Below are 17,101 nucleotides of genomic sequence, written 5' to 3'. Positions count from 1 at the left end.
TAATAGAATGTTATTTAGCCTCCATGTGTTTAAATATTTTTGAGTGTTTTTACTGTAGTTGGCTTCTAATTTCATGCCATTGTGTTCTGAGAAAATGCTTGATATGATTTCAATCTTTTAGAACTTGTAGCTACTTAATTTGTGTCCTAACATTTGGTCTATCTTTGAAAATTTCCCATGTGCACTTCAGAAGAATCTATATTCTGTAACTTTGGGATTAAATGTTCTATAAATGTCAATTAATTCCAATAACTGACATGGAAAAATGCAGATGTAATCAACAGCTGATTACCAAACAAAGAAGAATGGATCAATGATATATAAAGGCTATAACCAGAAATAAGAAAATATTGTTTAGAATCACTGTTTCCTTGTTGATTTTTTGTGTAGAAGAGTTATCCAGTGATGTCAGTGGTTTGTTAAAGTCCTCTTGACTCTATCACTGTCAATCTCTCCTTTAAAATGCTCCAGAAGTTTATATATATATTCCTGTTTTTGGTACATATATGTTTGACAGAGTTATATCCTCTTGGTTTGTTGATCCCTTTAGTATTATGAAGTAGTCTTCATTATGTCTTGCTATGGCCTTCACTTTCAAGTCTATTTTGTCAGATATGAGTGTTGTTGCCTTAGCTTTTTTTCATTTCTATTTGTCTGGATAATTTTTTCTCTTTATTCCTTCATTTTCATTTTGTGTGAGTCCTTTGTTTGCAGGTGGGTCTCTTGTAGACAGCGTATATATGGGTAATGTTTTCTTATCCATTCTGCTACCTTAAGCCTTTTGATTGGAGTATTTAAGCCATTTACATTTAATGTTTTTATTGGTATATACTTATTTATTTTCCTTCTTATTCTTTATGCCTGTATTCTTCTCATTCTCTCTCTTTCTTCTGTTTATCACAGTCCCTTTAGCATTTCTTGCTGTGCTGGTTTGGTGGTAATAAACTCTTTTAGCATTTTTTTTTTTTTGTCTGTGAAGCTATTTATTTCACCATCAATTTTGAAATATAGCCTTGATGAATAGAGTAGTCTTGGTTTCTGTCCCTTGGATTTCATTACTTCGTATACTTCATGCCATTCCTTCTTGCCTAAAGTATTTCTATTGAGAAGTCACTTGACAGTCAAATGGGAGCTTTCTTGTAGGTAACTTTCTGTCTCTGTATGGTCACCTTTAAGATTCCTTCTTTGTTTTTTTCTTTATTTTTTTATTTTTATTTTTTATTAAATCTTTATTGTTCAGATTATTACATTTGTTCCTCTTTTTCCCCCCATAGCTCCCCTCCACTCAGTTCCCACCCCACTCTCTGCCCTTACCCCCCCCCCCCACTGTCCTCATCCATAGGTGCACAATTTTTGTCCAGTCTCTTCCTGCATCTCCCACACCCCTTCCCCCCCCCCAAGAATAGTGAGTCCATTCCCTTTCTATGTCCCTGATTCTATTATAATCACCAGTTCATTCTGTTCATCAGATTATTTATTCACTTGATTCTTAGATTCACTTGTTTATAGATGCATATTTGTTGTTCATAATTAGTCCTTCTTTGTTTTTAATGTTTGCTTTTTAATAATGTTCTTAGGTGTGGATTTGGGGTTCATTTTGATTGGGACTCTCTGTGTTTTCTGAACTTGAGTGACTTTTTCCTTCACCTGGTTAGGGACATTTTCTGCCATTATTTCTTCAAACAAGTTCTCTTTTTCAGATTCTGCTCCTTCTGGGACCCCTATAATGTAAATGTTGATATGTTTCATGTTGTCCCAAAGCTCCCAGAGACTCTTCTCTACTTTTTATTTTTTCCCCATTAGTTTCTCTGAATGGGTGCTTTTTTTCTACCTTACTTTCTAATTCACTGTTTCTGTCCTCAGCTTCCTCTAGTCTACTGTTGAATCCTTCTAAGGTGTTCTTTATTTCAACTGTTTCATTCCTCTTTTCCACTTGATTCTTATTTAATGTTTCAACCTTTCCTTTCAAGTTGGTGTAGCTCTGATTGAGTCACTTATAATTCTCTTTAAGTTGCTTGTAGTTCATATTGAATTGTTTGAGCACCCTTATTACCATTACTCTAAATTATTTATCTGACAAATTGCTTGATTCCATAACATTTAGTTCCTTTTATGGTAATTCCTCCTTTTCTCTCATTTTTTGTCTCCCCATTTTTGCTCTCTCTTTGTTTTTGTTTCTATATACTAGATAAAAATGCTATGCATTCCAGACTTTTTGGGGTGGTCTTATGTAGTAGGTGTTTTGTAGAGCCCTGTAGTTCATGGTCTTAGATCTCCTGAGCTGGGTGCTCTAGGAATATCCCTTACTTGAGTTATTTGTGTTATCCTGTTGTAGTAGGGACTTGAGTTTTATTGTACCATTCATGGATGGAGCCTCCTCTCAAGATGGCTATGTGGCTCACCCTAACCACGTTGTGCGAGCTGTTGTGGAGGTGCTGAGAGAACAGAACAAAATACAATACAAAAATACTAAACAAAATAAACAAAACAAAAACATACACAAGACTCCTTCAGGACCAACAAAAGCAAGCAACAGTGAAGAGAAAATTAGGAAAAAGTAAATAAGCAAGAGTGATAGAACAAAAGAAAGAAAAACAAATAGGAGAAAACAAAACAAACAAAAAGAAAGCACCAAAAACAACAAAAAAGGGAGGTGGCAGAATATGTACATGCATATCTGAAATAAACTAAATAAGAATAAAAAATAAATAGGGGAATAGAAGAAGGAAAATAGTTTAAAATAAAGCAGGACAAAAAGACAAAAAAACAAGTAAAAGAGAAGAAAAAAATTTGAAAAGGAAAATAAAGGAGAAAGCAGGTAGACCTAAAATAAAAAAGGGAAAAGGATGAAAATGCAGTAGAAAGAGAAAAGGGAGAAATAAAAGAAAAAAAAAGAATAGTGCAAAAAAGGATAAAAGAAAATAAATTGAGTAGGAAAAGGGAAGAGGATAATTAGATATATGAATGAAACAACAGAGACTAGAATAATAAATCAATAAAGCAGATAGATTAAAAATTTTTTAAAGGGGAACAAAAATAAAAGATAGATCAAATGAAAAATGAAAGGAGAAGAAAATGGCAAGAAAAAAGAGAAAAAAAGTTAATCGGCATTCCTTTCAGCAGAGTTTAATACCCAAGGGCAGCTCCCTATGGATCCTACTGTTCTATTCTGTCTGCCAATTCTGGGCTTCCTGTGAGGTACTTAGGTCCTCCTTTGGCTCTTAGCACCTGCTTGAAGCCCCAAGCATTCTACCCATCCACCATTTCTGTCTGTGCACACAGGCCTGGGGTGCAGTCAGGAGGGACCAAACTGCCCTCTAGTGTAGGTTTGTTAGAACCATGGGTCCCAGGTCTAAATTTCCCCTGGTTCCCTGGGTTCTGCCCTTACCCGCCTTTGCCTGCTGGCCAGCTGTCAGTCTAATCACTCAAAAGTCTGTTTCTGAAAGGGCTTTAGGTGGGGGAGGTGTAGTTTAGTTTTCAGGGAATGTGGTGGGTGTGTTTCCCTGTCCCAGAACTATTCCTCTGCTAGTGGCCTAAAATATTACTTGCCTAAGGCTGGGCAGAGATTCTTGTATGGATACCAGTGGATTCTTCTGGAAACCTGGAGTTTTTATCAACTTTCCCATGTGAAAAAAGTGCCAGTCTGGTACCCAGTAAAGTGAGGTGGATAACCCCTCTCCCAATCTAGTCATTTACACTCCTGAGACTGTTCAAATCTTTAGGCTTGGCCTCTGCTTTTGTTTCCTCTGAAAAGGCCAAAATGTAGGGTGTAGCATGTAGGGCTCCTAAGGTTGGGGTGGACTGTATCACATAGGGAAAGTTTTTTTTTTTTCTTTTCCTACCCTGAGGCTACTGGGAACAACTATTTCCTCTCAGGAAAAATGGCCATTTTGGTTTGGGGGTCTATGACTTAATACTCCTGCTGCTTTTCCATGTCTCCCCACAATGCTTCCTACCCCAGCCTCTCCTTAGGCACCTTGAGTATGTGTCTCCCTCCATTCACCAAAGCCTTGGGTGAGGAGCTGGAAATGAAAACTCCTGTGTTCTGGTTTTATAAATACACACACACACACACACACACACACACACACACACACACTCACACCAAAGAAAAAAATACCTTGAAACCGTGGCTTTCTCTCTGATCAGCTCTGGTCTACCACCTCCAGACTCCACTGCTTCTACTGGTTCCAGACTCCTTCTGGGCCAGTAGCCCCGCTACCTTTCATGGCTGGATGTTATGTGGCCTGCTGGTCTAGGCTCTGGTGCTCTGGGCTGTGAACTCAGCCTGGGTTCTGGGCCTCTCTATCTTCTGAGGGATGAGACCATCCATTAGCTGGGAGCTTCCTCCTCTCTCTCGGCCTGCTGGCCTGCTTCCCTGGAATATGGATCAGCTCCTCTCATGATCACGCCATTCCTACTGGTCTCCAGGTGTTTTCTGTCCTTCCTTGATATAAGTCTTCTATTCAGCTGGACCTCAGTTCATAATTACAGGTAAATGTTGTCTAATTTAGTTATATTTCCAGTCTGGCCCTGTGACAAGGTGCATGACAGGTCTGCCTAATTTGGCTGCCATTTTCTCCTCCACACTTTAAGGAAATTTTTGATAAGTATATACTAATATCCATTTTGTTAATTATTTTTAGGTTTTTTTTTTAGTTGCTTTTATTTCTTTCTACTTCACTTGATATCTACCCTTGTGGTTTGCTATATTACTTTAGTGCTGTTTTTAGGTTCCTTGATCTTTTTTCTTTGTATATCTCTTGTAGGTTTTAGGTTGCCATAATGTTTATGTATATAATTCTTTATATACAGCGATTTATTTTAAGTTGATAGGCATTTCATTTAAATTATATTTTGTAAAGACTACAATTTTACTCCCCCTTTCACACTTTGTTATTGATATCACATTTTAGATCTTTTTGTGCTGTGTATCTTTTAACTACTTATTATTTTTTATTTTAATCCTCATGGCAGTTTTTTTAAATATGTCACTTGCTGTATTTATTGAATATTTGGCTTTATCTGAGAGGTTTTTCCCTCTTCATATTTTCTTATTTCTGGTTATAGCTTTTATATATCATTGATCCATTCTTCTTTGTGTGGTAATCAGCTGTTGATTATATCTGCATTTTTCCATGTCAGTTATTGGATTCCTCAGGTCTGCTTGATTCTTTATTATACTTTATAAATGTTGATGTTATCCCTAAATTCCTCTATTCTACTCTCAAGTTTTGTGAGCAACCTTATGACTGTTATTTTAAAAATTCTTATCAAGCCCTAACTGGTTTGGTTCATTGGATAGAGCATTGGCTTGCGGACTCAAGGGTCCCAGATTCGATTCTGGTCAAGGGCATGTACCTTGGTTGCGGGCACATCCTCAGTAGGGTGTGTGCAGGAGGCAGCTGATCGATGTTTCTCTCTCACCGATGTTTCTAACTCTCTATTCCTCTCTGTAAAAAATCAATAAAATATTTAAAAAATAAATAAATAAAAATTCTTATCAAGAAAAATTACTTATTTTCTTTTCTTTAGTCCCCCCCGGGGGGGGGGGGTGATTTTACTTGTACCTTGACTTGAGAGATATTCTTCTCTTTTCATGTTGTTCTCTATTCTATGTTTATGTGAATTAGACAAAATAGTTGTCTTTTCCAGTTTGGAACAGTGGATTTCTGTAGATGCAGGCTCTGTGGAGACTGTGCATGCAGGGTAGCTTTGTCAAACTTGTAGGGGCTGAGCCAGTGCCTAAGGTATCCAGGGCACTGGCCTACCTAACATGCACACTTCTGACTGTAGAGGCCAGGTTCATGTAGTTATGTCCTATTGATCCTGCTGGTTTCCTTTGTGGGGGCCAAAAAGGGATCAAATAATGTGTCCAGGAACTAACTGCAATAATGTTTTAGGCAGATTAGAGTACCTGGTTTGAGCCCCTGCCTACTCTATGGAGGTGGATGGAGACATAAACAATGATGTTCACCAGCTCTTCCAATCCTGGATAATCCCCACAGCTCCCAGAGAGATCACAGAGCTTTACAGTCTTCACTATACAGTCTCTCTCTTAGTTGTACTGTAAGCAGTCCCGTGTAGACGATACCTCTGTGTAGACTGTATGTGCCAAGTAGTTTGGGGAAGCTTCTTGGAGCTGATTAAGCAATTAATGCACCTGAGGCCTAGACTGCTATGCCCAGAGAGGCTTTCCATAGAGAGGCCAGGTGGGTATATTAACATCCTGTTGTTCCTTCTTGCTCCCTTTTTTTGGAAGGCAAAATTCTATAGGCAGTGTAGCTGTGAATGTGCTGCTGTGATCTTGCAAGTAGGTCAAAGTGATGAAATAGGGCTCCTGTCCATACTATCAAAATGGAGGGGACAATAAAAAATGGTGCTCACTGGTTTCTTTAGACTTTGAGAGTTCCCATAGCTTCTGTAGATACTACTCAGTTTATAAAGCTACTCTATATAGCCTCTTCTACTTGTTTGTTGTTAGAAGCTGTTCTCTCAGTGCTCAGTTGTATCTCAGGAGTAATTTCTAACTACATAATGCACTAGAGGCCCGGTGCATGAAAATTTGTGCACTTGGGGTGGGGGAGGGGTGGGGGGGAGGCGGAGGTTCCTCAGCCCAGCCTGTGCCCTCTCACAGTCCTGGAGCCTTCAGGGAATGTCCTCTGTGGGAGGCGACCGAGTGGGCCGATCAGGGGACAGTACCCCTCCAATCGCCCCTCTGCCACTGGTCGCCGCTGTCCCCCAATCACCATCCCCTCCCTCTGCCTCCTGGTACCCGCCTTGGCTGGCCTGGTGCCACCTGCTCGCTGGCCGCACCCCCACCGACCAGTTGTTCCACTGTTTGGTGTAATTTTCATATTATACTTTTATTATATAGGATATTTGATTTTGCTCATGAGAGGGTTTGAGTTCTGCATCTTTCTATGCCACTGCCATTTTAATGATCCTGTTTTCATAGTAGCATTATTTACAATAGCCAAGATATAGAAAGAGGATTTTTACATCTATGTTCATCAGCAATATTGGCCTGTATTTTAGTTTTCTTGTAGCATCTGACTTCGATATCAAAAAAGTGTTGAACCACATATTTGGAGAAAATATTGACAGAAATAATGAGAGAAATAGCAACACAATAATAGTAGGGCTTCTTAATATCACACTTTCAATACTGGATAAACATCTACACATGTGCTATTCTTGGTATCAAGAATAGCTCACTAGTGTCCCAGTTCAATTATGAAGAAGCATACTTTTGGGACTGCATGTCTGTGGAAGAATATTACCACACATCTGTGAGGCAGCCCTGGAGCAAAGCCACCCTGGGGCAAGTCTGCCCTGGGGTGAAGGAGCCTGGGGCAAGGTGGCCATGGGGCAAGGCAGCACTCTTCTACTCAGGGTCTGCTCCACTCTGGTCTGGTTTGGTGTGACTTCTTTGAAGTTTCAGCTCCAGTCAGGAAAACACAGTCTTCAGACTTTGGTAGAAAGGAAAAGTACACTCCCTGAGTCTGAGGACAGATGTCTCAAAATATTTTCTAATTTCCCTTTTCATTTCCTCTTTGACGCATTAAATATGCAAAACTATTATTTAATTTTTATATGATCTTGAATTTTTCAGGTTTTATTCAACCATTAATTTACAGTTCATTTAATTGTGGTCAGAAAAGATACTTGGTATGATATCAAATTTTTAAAGACATGCCCTGTGTGTGCATTTCTGCTGCTGTTTTGTGGAATGGTTTGTATATGTCTGTTAGATCCATGTGGCCTATACTGCCATTCAAACTTTCTGGTGTTGTGTTGCTTTTTTTTATTGATCTTATGTGTAGATTTTTTATCCAGTTTTGAAAGTGTGATATTAAAAAGCCCTAATATTATGGTGTTGCTATCTATTTCTCTCATTTTTTTCTGTCAATGTTTGCTCTGTATATGTGGGTGCTGTGATGTTTATAAGTTTTGTACCTTCTTGGTTAATTGATCCTATTAATTTTTGGCAGTGACTTAAAGTCTTTTTTTGTTTAACTTTGGCAACTTTTGTTCTCTTTTGGTTTCTATGTAAAATTGTTCCCATTCCTTTTGCTTACTGCCTATGTCTGTTCTTAAATCTAATATGTGTCTCTTCTAGACAGTATATAGTTAGATCTTGTTTTATTATCTATTGAACTTACTAGCTTTTGACTGGATATTTCAACACATTTTTTTTTCATTTTTCCCCTTTATTGATTAAGATATTACAAATGTGTCCTTATTACCCCAATCCCGCCCTCACCCTCACACCCTGTTGTCCACATTCATCACTTATGCTTATATGCATGCATACAAGTCCTTTGGTTGATCTTTCCCCCTCACCACCACCCTCCCCTACCTTCCCTTATATTTAAAGGAGTCATATGTAATACCCTTTGTAATACTTTAAGCAATAAAACTAAAATAAATAAATAAATGAAAATAAAGTAATTATTGATACATAAAAGCTTACTATTTCCATTTTATTTGTTTCCTGTTTTTCTTGTATCTTATTTTTCCTTCATTTCCTCTCTTGTTGTTTACCTTTGTTTGTCATGACATACTTTGAATTCTTTCTATTTTTCTTTTGTATATCTTCTATAGGGATATTTTCAAGGTTACTATAAATTTCACATAAGATGTTTTATAATTATAACACAATGTACTTTAAGCTATTAACTTTAGTAACAAATAACTTACAGTTTTATTTCCTCCACACATTATGTTACTGGGGTCACAAATTAAATCATTTTATATTGTATATTTTTAACATTTGTTATAATTATTTTTTACATTTTGTCTCTTATTTTCTATACCAGAATTAAAATAATATATGTATCACCATTATGGTATGACAATATGTGTTTGTCTATATATTTACCTTTTTAAAAATTTCTTTATTGATTAAGTTATTGCATATGTGTCCTTATCCCCACATGTCTCTGTCCATTGGTTAGGCCCATATGATCGCATATAAGTCCTTTGATTGATCTCTACCCTTACCCCCACCCTCCCCTACCTTCCCTCTGAGGTTTGACGATCTGATTGATGCTTCTCTGTCTCTGGATCTGTTTTTGTTTATCAGTTTATCTTGTTCATTATATTCCATAAATGAGTGAGATTAGGTGATATTTATCTTTCTCTGACTGGCTTATTTCACTTAGCATAATGCTCTCCGGTTCCATCCATGCTGTTGTAAATGGTAAGAACTCATTTTTTACTGTAGCATAGCATTCCATTGTGTAAGTGTACCAAAGTTTTTTAATCTACTCATCTACTGATGGGCACTTAGGCTTTTTCCAAATCTTAGCTATCATGAATTGTGCTGCTATGAACATAGGGATGCATATATCCTTTCTGATTGGTGTTTCTGGTTTCTTGGGATATATTCCTAGAAGTGGGATCATTGGGTCAAATGGAAGTTCCATTTTTAGTTTTTTGAGGAAACTCCATATTGTTATCCACAGTGGCTGCATCCGTCTGCATTCTCACCAACAGTTCAGGAGGATCCTTTTTCTCCACATCCTCGCCAGCACTTGTCATTTGTTGATTTGTTGATGATAGCCATTCTGACAGGTGTGAGATGGTACCTCATTGTCATTTTAATTTGCATCCCTTGGGTGATTAGTGACTTTGAGCATGTTTTCATATGACTCTTGGCCTTGGCCTTTCTTCTGTTTTCAAAAAATATCTGTTTAGGTCTGTTGCCCATTTTTTGATTGGGTTGTTTATCTTCCTTTTGTTAAGCTGTATGAGTTCCCTTTAAATGTTGGAGATTAAACCCTTATCAGTGATAACATTAGCAAATATGTTCTCCCATGCAGTGTCCTTTCTTGTTGTTTTGTTGATGGTTTCCTTTGCTGTGCAAAAGCTTTTCACTTGGATGTAGTCCCATTTGTTTATTTTCTCTTTAGTTTCCATTGCCCTAGGAGCAGTATCAGTGAAGAAATTGCTTTGGCATATGTCTGCGATTTTGCTGCCTGTGGATTCCTCTAGTATTTTTATGGTTTCCTACCTTATGTTTAAGTCCTTTATCTATTTTGAGGTTTATTTTGTGTATGGTGTAAGTTGGTGGTCTAATTTCATTTTTTTGGGCATGTATCTGTCCAACACCATTTATTGAAGAGGCTGTCTTGACTCCATTGTACGTTCATGCTTCCTTTGTTGAATATTAATTGAGCAAAGTGGTTTGGGTCAATTTCTGGATTCTCTATTCTATTCCATTGATTGATATGTCTGTTCTTCTGCCAGTACCAGGCAGTTTTGAGAACAGTAGCTTTGTAATACATCTTGATATCTGGTATTGAGATCCCACCTACTTTGTTCTTCTTTCTCAGTATTGCTGAAGCTATTCAGGGCCATTTTTTTATTCCAGAAGAATTTTTGAAAAGTTCATTCTAGGTCTGTGAAATATGCCGTTGGTATTTTAATGGGGAGTGCATTGAACCTATAGATTGCTTTCGGTAGTATGGACATCTTGATTGTGTTGATTCTACCAATCCATGAACATGGTATGTTCTTCCATCTGGTTATGCCTTCCACTATATCTTTTTTCACCGTCCTGTAGTTTTCTGAGTAGAGGTCTTTTACCTCTTTAGTTAGGATTATTCCTAGGTATCTTAATTTTTTTGGTGTGATGGTAAATACGATTGATTTTTTAGTCTCTCTTTCTGTAAGTTCAGTATTGGTGTATAGAAATGCCATAGATTTCTTGGTGTTGATTTTGTATCCTGCTATATTGCCGAATTCATTTATTAAGTCTAATAGTTTTTTGATGGAGTCTTTAGGGTTTTTTATGTACAATATCATGTCATCTATGAATAAGGACAGTTTTACTTTTTCATTTCCAATTTGGATGCCTTGTATTTCTTCTTTTCTAATTGCAATGGCTAATACTTCCAGTACTATATCGAACAAGAGTGGTGAGAGGGGGCAACCCTGTCTTGTTCCTGTTCTTAGGGGAACTAGTTTTAGTTTTTGCCCATTTAGTATGATGTTGGCTGTGGGTTTGTCATATATGGCTTTTAGTAGGTTGAGGTATGATCCTTCTATTCCCACCTTGCTGAGAGTTTTATCAAAAATGGGTATTGGATTTCGTCAAATGCTTTTTCTGCATCAATTGATATGACTATGTGGTTTTTATCTCTCAATTTGTTTATGTGATGTATTATGTGTATTGATTTGTGGATATTGTACCATCCTTGCATCCCTGAGATAAATCCTACTTGGTCATGGTGTATGATCATTCTGATGTACTGCTGGATCCTATTTGCTAGGATTTTGTTGAGGATTTTGACATCTATGTTCATGAGGAATATTGGCCTGTAATTCTCTTTCATTGTGTTATCTTTATCTGGTATTGGTATTAGGGTGATGCTGGCTTCATAGAATGACCTTGGAAGTGTTCCTTCCTCTTGAATTTTTTGTAGTAGTCTGAGGAGGATAGGTTTTATTTCTTCCATGAATGTTTGGTAAAACTCCCCTGTGAAGCCATCTGGCCCTGGGCTTTTGTTTGCTGGAAGTTTTTTGATTACTGCTTCATTTTCTTCCACAGTTATTGGCCTATTGAGATTTTTAGATTCTGCCTAATTAAGTTTTGGAAGGTTGTATTTTTCTAGGACTATGTCGATTTCCTCCATGTTGTCTAGTTTGTTGGAGTTGAGTTGTTCATAGTATTTTTTTTTTGGGTGGGGGAGTGGTAGATTCTTTTTTTTTAATTTTTTAAATTAAATCTTTATTGTTCAGATTATTACATTTGTTCCTCTTTTTTCCCCCATAACTCCCCTCCTCACAGTTCCCGCCCCACCCTCCGCCCTCACTCCCCACCCACTGTCCTCCTCCATAGGTGCACAATTTTTGTCCAGTCTCTTCCCGCATCTCCCACACCCCTTTCCCCACCAAGAATAGTCAGTCCATTCCCTTTCTATGTCCCTGATTCTATTATGATCATCAGATTATTTATTCACTTGATTCTTAGATTCACTTGTTGATAGATGCATATTTGTTGTTCATAATTTGTATCTTTACCTTTTTCTTCTTCTTCCTCTTGTTAAAGGATACCTTTCAGCATTTCATATAATACTGGTTTGGTGGTGATGAACTCCTTTAGCTTTTCCTTATCTGTGAAGCTCTTTATCTGACCTTCAATTCTGAATGATAGCTTTGCTGGATGAAATAATCTTGGTTGTAGGTTCTTGGCATTCATCACTTTGAATATTTCTTGCCATTCCCTTCTGGCCTGCAAAGTTTCTGTTGAGAAATCAGCTGACAGTCGTATGGGTATTCCCTTGTAGGTAACTGGGTTTCTTTCTCTTGCTGCTTTTAAGATTCTCTCTTTGTCTTTTGCTCTTGGCATTTTAATTATGATGTGTCTTGGTGTGGTCCTCTTTGGATTCGTTTTGTTTGGGGTTCTCTGTGCTTCCTGGACCTGTAAGTCTATTTCTTTCACCAGGTGGGGGAAGTTTTCTTTCATTATTTCTTCAAATAGGTTTTCAATATCTTGCTCTCTCTCATCTTCTGGCACCCCCATAATTCTGATGTTGGTACGCTTGAAGCTGTCCCAGAGGCTCCTTACACTATCTTTGTATTTTCGGATTCTTTTTTCATTTTGCTTTTCCAGTTGGGTGTGTTTTGCTTCTTCGTGTTTTGAATCTTTGACTTGATTCTTGCGCTCTTCTGGTCTGCTGTTGGGTGTCTGTATAATATTCTTTATTTCAGTCAGTGTATGCTTAATTTCTAGTTGGTTCTTTATCACAACATCGAGGGTCTCATTAGATTTCTTGAGGATCTCACTACATTTATCGGCGGTGTCACCAGTCTTTTCGAGGGCCTTACTAAGTTTATTGGCAGCTTCTAGACAGTTCTTGAGAGACCTTAAAAGTGTGGTTTTGAGCTCTATGTCTTCCATTTCTGACATTTGTGTCCTGTTTCTTTGTCTTTGCATTTTTTTATCTTTTCTTGGTGCACCCCCTAGTGGTCTTTGTGTGCAGTCTTGTAGTTAAACCTTGATTGTTGTTGGTAATACCAGGGGTGATTTGACCTCCAGGCTAACTGGCTATGGGAGTCAGCTGTGTCTGCAGTGGGAGAGCTTCTGTGCTGGATCTCTAGGGCGGTGCTAATCTAGCCTTTGCCTGAGGCTATCTGGCAAATGGCTCTGGGCAGGGCTTGGGCGGGGCGGGTCCCCGGGGATCTACAGGGCGGGCGGAGCAAGCAGTTATGGCTGCACTCAGTTCTGTCCCTATGGGCTCTGTCTCTCAGAGTCCCAGCAACCGCTGCAAACCTCGGAGAGAAAGCTGCCTTCGAGTTCCGACCAAAGCCAGACAGTCCCGCTTCTCCCGTTTGAGTCTGGGTCCCCAGAGACTCGCCCAGATCTGGAGCTCAGAGTCTGAAACTCCCTCCTGATTGAAAACAACAAATGTGCCCTCTGCCGCCAGCCCGCTCTGCACGCACTCCGCACCTGAGTATTTCACTTCAGCACTGCGCCTCCTCTGAGTCTGGGTATGATATTCTCTTTCCTCCTAGTTGTAGAATTTCCACTCAGCCAGGCTTCCTGTGGTTCTGGATGATGTCTGTTCTGTCCTTTAGTTATATCTCTGAAGTGGTTGTTCGAGGCAGCAATCTCCGGCGTTAACCTATGCCGCCATCTTGGTTTCTCCTGTTCATAGTATTTTTTAACAGTCCTTTGTATTTCTGTGGGGTCTGTTGTTATTTATCCTCTTTCATTTCTGATTTTGTTTATTTGGGTCCTCTCTTTTTTTTGTGAGCCTGGCTAGAGGTTCATCAATCTTGTTTATCCTTTCAAAGAACCAGCTCTTGGTTTTGATCTTTTGTATTGTTTTTTTTGGTCTCTATGTCGTTTATCTCTGCTCCTATCTTTATTATTTCCTTCCTTCTGCTTACACTGGGCTTTTCTTGTTGCTCTCTTTCTAACTCTTTGATTTGTAGGGCTAGGTAATTTATTATCGTTGTTTCTTGTTTTCTGTGGTAGGCTTGTAGAGCTATGAACTTCCCTCTCAAGACTGCTTTGCTGTGTCCCATAGGTTTTGGATTGTTGTGTTTTCATTGTTGTTTGTTGCCATGAGGTTTTTTTATTTCTTCTTTAATCTCTCTGATAACCCAGTCATTGTTTAATAGCATGCTATTTAGTCTTCATGTGTTTGATTTTTTTGTATTGTTTTTATTGTAGTTGATTTCCAGTTTTATGCCATTGTGATCTGAGAAGATACTTGATATGATTTATATCTTCTTGAATTTGAAGAGTCTTTGCCTGTGACCCAATATATGGTCTATCTTTGAAAATGATCCATGTGCACTTGAAAAGAATGTACATTCTGTGGCTTTGGGGTGAAATGTTCTGAAGATGTCAATTAATTCCATTTGATCCAGTGAGTCATTTAGGATTGATGTTTCTTTGCTGATTTTTTTTTTTTGTTTAGAGGATTTTTCCAGTGGTGATAGTGGGGTATTAAAGTCACCTACTATGATTGTATTGCTGTCAATATCTCCCTTGATGTCCTCCAGAAGTTTCCTTATGTATTTGGATGCTCCTATATTAGGTGCATATACGTTTACCAGAGTTGTTTCTTCTTGTTGGATTGCTCCCTTTCGTATTATGAAGTGGCCTTCTTTATCTTTTTTTATGTCCTTCACTTTGAGATCTAATTTGTCAGATATAAGTATTGCTACCCCAGCTTTTTTTTCATTTCCTTTTGCCTGAGAAACCTTTTTAAATCCCTTCAACATCAGTCTGTTTGCGTCTTTTTTCCTGAGGTGGGATTCCTGTAGACAGCAGATATATGGGTCATGTTTTTTTATCAACTCATTACCCTATGTCTTTTGATTGGGGCATTTAATCCATTTACATTTAAAGTTATTATTGATAGAAAATTGTTTGTCACCATTTTTATTCTTTACCCCTGTATTCCTTCTTCGTTTCCTATTTTTTTTCTTTTAACAGCAGACCCTTTAGCATTTCTTGCATTGCTGGTTTGTTGGTAATAAACTCTCTTTGTCCTTTTTCGTCAGTGAAGCTCCTGATTTCACCCTCAATTTTGATTGATTGCCTTGCTGGGTATAGTATTCTTGGATTCAGCCCCTTCCTTTGCATGACTTTGTATATTTCATTCCATTCCCTTCTTGCCTGATGTGTTTCTGTTGAGAAATCAGTCACTAGTCTGATAGGGGATCCTATATAGGTAAATTTCTGTCTCTCTCTGGCACTTTTAAGCTTCTTGCTTTGTCATTGGTGTTTGTCAATTTAATTATAATGTGCCTTGGCATTGGTCTTTTGGGGTTCATTTTGTTGGGGACTCTGTGAGCTTCTTGGATTTGTGTAAGTTTTTTCTTCCCTATATCAGGGAAGTTTTCTGTCATTATTTTTTCAAACAGGTTTTCCATTCCTTGCTCAGTTTCCTCTCCTTATGGCACCCCTATTATGCGGATGTTGTTTCGTTTTGTGTTGTCCCAAAGTTCTCTTAGGCTCTCCTCCTGCTTTTTAATTTTTTTTTTCTAGAAGCTGCTCTGCTTAGTTATTTTTTTCCTACCTTGTCTTCTAGCTCACTGATGTGGTCCTCTGCTTCTTCTAGTCTACTGTTGATGCTTTCTATTGAGTTCTTTATAGCAGTGATATCATTTTTCATTTCTTCTTGGTTCTTCTTCATTTCCTCTTGGTTCTTACACATATTGTTGAATTTGTCTTCCATTCTTTTCATCCACCGTATGAACATTTCTTTGATTTCTTTCTCTTACTGGTTGCTTGCCTCCATTTCATTTACTTGCTTTTCTGGTGATGCCTGTTTTTCTTTCATATGCGGGCTGTTTCTTTGTCTCCCCATGATCTCTCTTCTCTAGGTGTTTGGTTATGTAGTTCTCTCTCTGCTGCGTTGATTTAAAGGCACAAAATACAACACAACAAGGCACAACACACAAGGCTCTGAACACAAATGTATTCACGATACTAATAACCCCAAATAAAGGTGACCACCAGAGCAAAGAGAATTAGGGGATAAGGAAGAAAGAAGAGAAAAGGAAAAAGGAGAAAAAGAAAAGAAAAGGAATGAAAAATGAAGTTGGGAAAAGGAAAAAAAAGTAAGAGAGAGAAGAAAGAGAATGAAATTGAAGAGGGGAAGAAACTATATGTGGAGAAAACTCCAATAGAACAGCCACTAATCCCAACAAATTCCAGTAACAGATCCTTAGAGATGAATTCAAACTACAAACAACAACTAATATCAGGCAAGGTGAGGGAACACAGAAGCAAAAGGTAACAAGGAAAAAAAACAACAACAGAAAAATCAAAATAAAAAGCAAAACAATCTCCCAAACAAGCATAAAAAAACCAATATACTCAACAATCAAGCAAACAACAACAAAATGACAGAGAAAAAAAAAATTGGATAGTGAAGAAAGAGAAGAGAGAGGTGTATATGGATTAGAGCAGGGGATTGGAAATTAGATATATAAGTAGGGTGAAATTGTAATAGGGGGTAAAAAGAAGGAATAGGGAAAATCTAAAGCAGGAATAAGGTAAGAGAAACAGGACAACAAAAGGGGAAAAGTGAGGAAGAGAGTTTTGACTTAAAGGTAAAGTTGAGGTAGAGTAAAATGATGCTAAAGGAAAGATGAAAATAGAATGTAGAACACTAATCCCAAAATAAGATAAAGAGAAAATAAAATGACACTATAAAAAAGGTAAAATGGTAGTAGTAATAATACTGGTTAAAAATAAAAATGTAGTAATTAAAAAGATAAAATGAGGTGATGAAAAAAAGGAAAAAAAAATAGTTTCTTGAGTAAAGGTGAAAAAAAAAGTGCAGTAGTGAAGGCCCTTCAATTCCTCTACTCTTCTGTTTGGCATGCCTTAGTCCTGTCAGGTATTCAGGAGAGTGTTGAAGTTCCCTGCAATACACTGTTCCCCTGTGTTGTAAACCATAGTCCTGATTTTAAAGCAAACAGTATTTTTTTTCCCAGACTGCCTTTATTTGTATTTACAGAAGAGTCAGTTTGTGGTTCAGCCCCTGGGTGGCAGTGTTTCTGGATTGACCTCCAAGGCTATAAGTCCTCTCTAGCCAGTAGTTAGGTTTTGGGAGAGTCAACTTCC

The sequence above is a fragment of the Myotis daubentonii genome, chromosome X (genome assembly GCF_963259705.1).
Source record: "Myotis daubentonii chromosome X, mMyoDau2.1, whole genome shotgun sequence".
NCBI lineage: Eukaryota > Metazoa > Chordata > Mammalia > Chiroptera > Vespertilionidae > Myotis > Myotis daubentonii.
This window is presented reverse-complemented; position numbering follows the sequence as displayed.